This window comes from Mytilus californianus, unplaced genomic scaffold (assembly GCF_021869535.1).
Source record: "Mytilus californianus isolate M0D057914Y unplaced genomic scaffold, xbMytCali1.0.p SCAF_5, whole genome shotgun sequence".
NCBI lineage: Eukaryota > Metazoa > Mollusca > Bivalvia > Mytilida > Mytilidae > Mytilus > Mytilus californianus.
The window spans coordinates 51,045,831-51,054,631 of NW_026262701.1; the positions used below are offsets into that span (position 1 = coordinate 51,045,831).

At 32.1% G+C, this 8,801-nt stretch overlaps 1 long non-coding RNA gene across 2 annotated transcripts; it reads left to right on the plus strand.

The window, feature by feature from the left end:
* Positions 1-2,536: 2,536 nt before the first annotated feature.
* LOC127702460 (uncharacterized) lies at positions 2,537-8,071 on the plus strand. 2 transcript variants are annotated; one of them, XR_007982433.1, is made up of 3 exons: positions 2,537-2,623; positions 5,756-5,943; positions 7,233-8,070. It is a non-coding gene; the product is annotated as an uncharacterized LOC127702460 (long non-coding RNA). The 2 variants fall into 2 exon arrangements; XR_007982434.1 differs by having other exon boundaries at positions 2,542-2,623; positions 5,769-5,943; positions 7,233-8,071.
* Positions 8,072-8,801: the final 730 nt, after the last annotated feature.

Genomic DNA, 8,801 nt, shown 5'->3' on the forward strand with positions numbered 1-8,801 from the left:
GAGATATAAAAATAAAATAAAGTATGAATATTTTTTTGGTTCAATCATAGATGTAAGTGAAATAGTGAAATAATAACTCGTTTTTAGCAGCCAATTTTGTTCAATTTTGTCAAAATAAGCTAAGCAACATCGTTGAATCCGTATTCATGTGACTTTCAATTTAACCACCTATCTGGATATGGGTTACGCATGTATTAAACTATTAAAAGAGAATGAATGTTAACAATAAAAGTGAAACATTTGATTGACCGATTCAATCCACACAATACCATTCTTATACATGTAAAAACGATGATAAACATACTTTTCGACCTGCAATATGAAATCAAACAGACATAGAAATATCTAATTGCACGTTGTCGCTACCTATTTATATTTATATCGAGTCAATGCATTGGTAATTGTTTACTTTATACTTTTTGTAATTTGGATATACGTTTTAATATGTTATAAATCAAAGAGAATTTGAGTCAAACAGGTAAACATGAATTTGACAGCTAATGCCCCTTTAATTGTGTGGTATTTAAATTACAATTCTTTTAATCGCTTTAATGTCATTTAAATCCCTGTATGATTCATTTTAGATAGTACTTTCAGGCTCATATTACATCACATGACGTGCAATATATCTGTGAATAATAACGTTGATAATTAATTTGTAGATACAGAATTATTTATGTAGAGGTTTATTGCGGGAGGTTTGGTTAGCCATAAAACCAGGTTCGACCCACCATTTTTTCTTAAAATGTCCTGTACCAAGTCAGGAATATGGCAGTTGTTATCATACAATCCGTTTCTATGTATGGTGGCGTTTGCTATTGTTGTTGTTTCGTTGTTTTCCTCTTATAGTTGATGTGTTTCCCTCGGTTTTAGTATGTAACCGGGATTTGTTTTTGCTTAATCGAACTATGACTATTGAACAGCGGTTTACTACTGTTACCTTTATTTATGACACAATTTTAAGTAATAATATGACATCTCATTTTCCATGCTGCCGTTAGATATATTGATGTTCTTTCCAATCCGATCATTTCTGAAAATCAAAATCAAAACGATCGATTTGGTTTTATTTTAAATAAAAGGGTGCTGATGCTTATCTCAAATCCAGCTAAACATTACATACCAGTAAAAAAGATGGTGACTTTAATTTCGATTTGCAATGTTCAAATTCTAAAATGAAAATGATGAAAGTTGAAAGAGAGTCAAAGATAAAAATAAAATGAGGAATCCTTTCAGCACAAACAAACTAGAAAATTTGCTTACGCAAATGAGTCGTCATCTGAAGCACCTGTGTTGATGAATAATAAAATACCAACATCTATACAAGTCAAATGTCACTTTTCATTACTATAATTTATATATAATTCAAATAAACCACTACATACATTATTCTTTATTTGAATTTACATACAATTCAAATAAACAACTACCATGACTACATGCATAACTCTTTATCTACAAATTAATTATCAACGTTATTATTCACAGATATATTGCACAACATGAAAAAAATCGACTGTTCACACGGAAAAAATACCAGCTGCACATGTTTTTTTTTAATGTTATTTCCGTGACAAAATTTAAATAATTCAATGACCTTTCAAGGAATTTTACTGGTACTTTTATAGCTTACTATACGGTATCATTTGTGTTGATCGCCAAATGTCGAAATTGTTCAAATCCTTATAGCCTTGGGCGTAGGCCTTAGAACCAACCTAGTCTACAGATCTTTTATACATTTTAAAATCCATTTCTGACCTCGCCTCGTAGTTAGATTCTTATTGACAAAAAAATAGATTGGAGGAATTTGAAAAAACGTTCGAAGAGAATCTTTTTTCGATTTTTGTGATATACGTATCATTTAATGATGGATAACTATTCGTCTATATTTGAAATTATTAAAACATTACAACAGGTATAGTTATAAAAATGTAAATTTAAATATTCCTGTTATAAGGACATGTGTTTTAGTCGTCTATGTGCATATAGAAACATTTGATAGAAAACAGTACCAATCACAAAAATCACCCCAATAAAGCAAATTGTGTCGACAGTTAAGAATGTCCTGTTACGCATACTCCAAAAGTCATGCAAATCTGAAGTCATGTCAAATCGCAATAAATTCATTTGATACAAAAGATAAAGATGGCAGACATTGTCAGATAGACTATTCTTATCAGATGTGATTCACAACATTGTAAGTTTCTTAATACAGTTTGAAATTACTAAAAAAAAAAAACCCAACCCTTATAACATCAACCAATTGGTGCGGTAGGAAGGATATCATTGATTATAGAAAAGAATGAAATATTGAACACAATCAACGAGCAGGCGACCAAGCACATAAATTCACAGTCAATCAAATATGGTCATCTTCAAATGTATTTTAAGCAATTGCAAGATTAATATGCCCAGGAATAACCAACCGCCTTCATTATATTTATTACAACTTTCGCAAACAAAGGATTTAAGATATCAACGTGGCACTTGCAAATATGTTGCCCAATCTGAATGCAATAACTGTTCACATGACAATAAAACCGACTTTTCTTCCTTGTCATATTTTCCGTGACAAATTCCTACAAGAGTAGTTTTCCTTAAATCAGGAGATATTCTAGAACAGGTAAGTTGTATTTATAATTTAAAAGTTCTCTTACAATGGAATTGATCAAAATAAAAAAGGCGATTGCGGTAGAAAAAACTGCAATGGTGGTATCTCGGGGGTGATATGGATTAAATCATTATACAAGGTCCGCCTTCGAAATATAAATAACAAACCTATTTGATCTATACACATTTGGCTTGTAAGTCTGCAGGCTTATGATTGACAAATAGTGTGCTTATAAAAGATACAGAACTAGTGTTCAAATTCCTATTAAAAGTTAATTTCTATTAAACGTTTTCTATACATCAAAATGCAAATTTAATAGTAAGCTTAAGGTAGTTCGCTTTGAACGTCGTTAGTGGTGGTTAATTGTGAATACTACTTGACATGCAGCTTATTGGAATACATTTATAATAATAAATGTTAAGAATCGATAAAAAAATATCATATAGGTCTTCATTAACATGATGTGTTCTAAATAAATCCTTGTAGTTACATAACAGTATAACATAAGATTATTTTATGGGCATATTGATCCAAATGAAGGATGTTGTTTTTTCGTTGTTACCAAAACATGAGTATGTATTCGTTATATGACTAGCAGCACACGCTTGCCATCTAAACCTTATTTACCGAATTCTAGTAGATCTTTGTGAACTGGAAAACACGATATAATTATAATCTTCCGATTTGAAAAAAAAATAAATTGTAAGAAAGTTAATGGGATACCTAATTGAATTATATATGGTGTTTGCTTTACTGTTGGTTCTTTTCGGTTGATCAGCTCTTCAACGTTTGAAGAAGAGCTTGCATTTTCCATTTCTTTTTGCATCTAGCAATACTGAATGACATTAAATGTCAAAATGGGTGAGATAAAATATGTACCATTAATGTTATTGCTACCACTAGGTCGATGCTTCAGCTGGTGAGCTGGTATTCCCCATGTTGCAACTTTGAATATATTAGCTATGCATACACAACAAAACCAACTGTTATTTCTTTTCTTGCTTCATTGTGAGCGACATATCCTGCAAAACAAAATCCTAGGGAATGTTGATTCAAGTCTTTTATATTACATCGGTATGCAAATTGTTATACACGAGAATCAAAATAAAACGGTATATCGGCTCGAATAACTACATTGATGATAATATCAGGTCTTCCTTAGATATAAAAAGGTTTTATATTTTGAAAAAATGTGACACAAATCATCCACGCATCCCTATTGTAAGTTGGACCCAGAACTAATTAGCGTTTCGATGTCATTTCTACAATTTGCAAGGGTAACTTAAGGAACAAATTTCAGTTTTATTTTAACATCAAATCTACCGGAGTCTAAAAATCTGTAAATACATTCAACAAATACACAAAACATCTGTTTTGAACACCCCAAAAAACAAAACAAAACCCAACGATACGAACAACTTTAGATACCGATGAAGTCACATGTGACATGACTGGGCAAAACATGTGCTTTGAGATATCGAATTTTCTATCAAATATCGATATGTGGGCTAAAAAATTGTTCACAAACGAACACACAACACAATTTATTTAAAGAAAAATTACCGACAACCGTACAATAGATAAGAACAACATATTTTACTAACGAAACTTCCACATAAAAAAGCTTGTATTCAAATAGAGCAAAGTACATACTCAATCATACTGCACTTCAGAGCATATATTACAGACCAACATTAAAACATGAACAAGAATATCCGATCTTCCAGTGAAATATCTACGACAAATAAAGAGGCGGAAGATAAACTGAAAATGCAATGGCAAAAAAAAAAATCACAACCTATGTGTCCTTGTAACTGCTTTCATTTGAGAACAAGTGATGAGTCTTTTGTAAAATAAACGAACATCTTGTTTATTAAATTATAAGTTGGGGATCTTTGATGAGACCTTTTAAGTACTTGGTAAATACCACTGCCGGTGCACGCAAGCAAAGTGTCAGCGCTCCTGTGCTGAAATAAAATATCATTGATACGCTCATTTACGGTAGACGTACTGTTAATAAATCACATAATTTATTGATTGATTGATTGGTGGCACCTTCCACGTTCGGGATTCGTACTGATAATTCAGTTTTGACAGGCTAGTGATACAGTAGTTGAACTTCTTAGACTACACAAACACACATAGTATTGTCTTCCTGAGCTTAGATGGCCTTTACTAGATTAGGTACAACGTTTCGGTTTTCAATGTACGTTAACGTCGTAATTGATTTGCTTTGCAACTGTTTCGATTCGAGCGTCACTGATAAGTCTTGTCCAGAAGAAACGGAAGCATTGTGTATTAAATTAAAAGCATGGTATCTTGGATAAGCTGTTACATGTCACCAAATTGATGAACAATGTGAATCAAAAAGGAAACATATATGGTTTTCTATGATCCAAATCTACGTAAAAGTAGAGAAAAACACGGTTAAAATAAGTACTCATTCTGTATTTTGAAACAAATAATTATTACTTTACACCTTTTCGCTTTTCTTTTTCAATTTGCAAATGTTTTTGGAATACCTTCTTATTAAATCGTAGACAATGCTACATTGTAATTCAGTTAAGCTAGCCACTTTTGTGAAGATATCCCACTGCAATATGAATGTTAAACATCTTTTTCAACAGACCGCAATAAGAATCATAGAAGCCGATATAAGGATTTAGAAATTAACATATTTTATAAAATATTGTTTATTTGCATTTTCAATGTTAAGACCTCGGGCTCTCAACACAAGATTGTTGCCATCCTTAAAAAAACAATTTGATCGTAAATAACCTTGTTTTGGTGACCCAAAAAGTCAATCATTATAATAAAAGTAATGCTTTAATTTTTCGTTTAAAAATGTTTACAACATTGTATACTGGATCTGATTTAGTATAAATCATAAACCATAAGTTGTGATTTTAGTTCATTGTTAAACAAAGTACTATTTTGGCAGAGTATAGACGTAAATATAAGTCTAGTACAGCCATACACAGTTACAATATGATTTAATAAACTAACTTGCTTTTGAAAAAAAGGTGTTTGCATATGTACTGAATAAGATGTAAGTTTGTTAACATATTACTGGTACGATGTTTCTCTCTCGGCGAAATAATTCTTGCTGTCAGTCATGTAAAAGTAATATATATTTTATTGAAGCAACCTTTTTTAGTGCAGTAACGCTAATCAGCTGTTAATTGGAAGGATAATGACACTGTTTTTGATCTACATCTTGTTTGTTTTGATGCCGATGATCTTGAACCAGGTATACGTAGACGCTTCTAACGGACTTCAGTGTATTGAATGTGATGATTTTCGAAAGGAGCGATTCTGTCGTGAAAGTATTGGTAAGATTTCATGCTAAACACGTTTTCAACTTTCAAATATGTCAAAAAAGTAATGTATGTTTTTTTTAATAATGATGATAATTCTGCCTGAATGAAAATAAAACTATAAATTTTGTGCGTCCAAAGCACTTTTCTGAATTTACCTTCATCAGAAACGATTTAACCCAAAAATTTGAAAGCCAATGATGTATTAGACCTTATTTTTTTTAATTATTTCTGAATGCAATACCGAACAATGACTACTGAGTTAGTGATACATTCGCGGCCTTATAGTCCGCCATCAGTGGTATCGACGCAGTGCCAGTATATAAAAATAACAATATTAATTTTAAGCTACCGAAACATTTTTCTTGATTCGTTTTCATCAGGAACGCTCAAACCCATACATGTGAAAGCCAATGATATTAAGATCTAAATACGACCATAAAGAGACCCCAAAAATAGCCAAATTCATCTAGGGTCAACCTTACCTGAGGGAGGTGGGACATTACATTATTGTAGTTTCTTAATAATTTCTAAATTCATCGACAGAAAATTATAGTTTGTTATAAATCTACTAAGTTAGTGATACCTTCGGGGACTTAAAGCCCTCCAATCAGTGCTAGTAAATGAAAATTAAACTATTAACTTCGTGTTTTCGACGCGCTTTTCTAGATTTATCTATATCTGGAAAGCTTAAATCCAAACATTTGAAGCCAAGGATATATGGCACCTAAATACTAAAAGAGCCATAGAATCTCAGGTCAACTGTGCCTTAGTTTCATAAATCTTGACATACATCTACCAATTGACAATGAGGGTCGGTTGAGAACAGAGATTTACTACAAAAAAATGATTTCAGCTTACCAATTGTGAACTTTCAATTTCTATGAAGCAACATTCCAGAAGCGCCTGCATACGGAAGAGACATGTATTGTCGAAATGCGCATCTGGTGCAGAAAAATTGGTACCGTTAATGTTATTGCATGAAATTCGCGAATAATGTGTATAATGGTGCTGATATTTTAGATTGGCTGAGTTTATAATTATAAACATTTTGGATTACTTAAACATACAATTGAAACATTTGAATAAATGAGGTGATTAACCTTAAAGTCAATACAAAAGTAGCATTTTTACGAACAATGCACCTACTGTAAATGTTCAAGTTATAATTAGAATTTTTTTACAGTGAACTATAAAAAAACAATAGTTAGCTGACGTCATAGACACAGCTTTGTATTCTATAGAACTGTACATTCGCTTATGTGTATGTTGTATATTTTTGAAGAATTTAAATTTTTTTTCAGGTGATAATGGCCTTTCTTCATTTACTGCATTTACAGCCACGTCAAATGGAAAACATGTAAAATGGTTAAAAGGAGATATAATAAAATACAGCCGTATCCTCACTAATATTGGAAACCGTTACGATCCCTCTACGGGTATTTTCACTGTTGAAACGCCTGGTGTTTACTCGGTGTCTACTTCTATGATCGGCGGCATTCATCAATGCACTCTTGCTACTCTTAGAAAGAATGGAAAGGTTTTAGTGTGGCTATACACTGGGCCTAAATGGGATATGGCATCTCAAACTATCTACATTGCAATGGTGAAAGGAGACAAGATTTGGGTACAAATGCAATCCAATTTCCTTAAACTTAATGTTAATCATATCTATAATCATTTAAGCGCAGTTCTGATAAAGCCGGGAAAATTTTGAAAAAAAATTATTAAAAGCAGTGCTATTAAATTGATAGTATCAATGTTAAGACTTTTTTGTTTTAACGATTTATATGCTATATTAAACGCAGTAGGTCTGTTGTTTCAGTGGTTTATGTGCCTTATTATACTTGATGAATCTTAACAAGCATTATGTTTACCTGTTGTTCATAATATTATATTTGTACTAAACCGATATGTTTAGTTGTATTTTTAAAAAATGTTTACGATGTCCCAATTTACAGGCACTTGTAACAAGTACGTTACAACATTAGTCAAAGCTACTACATGAGACGCGTTATTGTAACCCTTTGGTATTCATCCTTAAAGACATTTCTGAAGTCTCATTTTGAAAACCGGACTCTAATTTGTAAAACATTTGTAAACTAAACTTGATATTTTTGTTAATAAGAGGAAAGTTTCAATTTCAAGTAGATAAATCATACATCATTCGATCATTTTGTTCATTTTACTCCACAGATATATAACTAACCCCATGTAGCTCAAACAAAACCCGTATTCCTTTCAACTCCCTGTGTTTTGATTTATCCTTTCACTTTAACAATTTTTCACATGACTGAATTATTTCATTCCTTGCTCATATAATTGTGGGAGTAAATTTATTCATAGGATTCCAGTGTCACTGTGACCTACATATATTAACGAGATTTACCTCTACATGCAATCAGCCTTTTTGCATTAATAACCTCCCATATTTAAAAGAGCTGTGAGAAAATAAATGCGAAATCAGAACGTCCTGTTCAGAATGAAAGTATGTCGCTAAAAATGATATTGTGATGGTAACAACGATTTCGTATGTGGTACAGGGGGTAAGGGCGTGAATTAAATATACAGATTCGTGGAGAAAAATGAATAAGGAATATCATGATGGTTGATTGGACTGCGCACTGATGCAAATCAGTCCCCCCCCCCCCCCCCAGTCTTTATAGATCGTCAGACGTGAGAGCAATCGCGGACTACAATATATGAATATAATATTGAGAATACAGTAACTGCCTTGAAATTTTGAAAGCGCTTTGTCTAAAAATGCTCGGACATACGGTGGTTTCATGACTTGAAATAAAGGATACCAGAGATGCATTTAACAAATATTTAAGTATGCCTTATATCTTAACTTATATCTAGAAATTGACAAT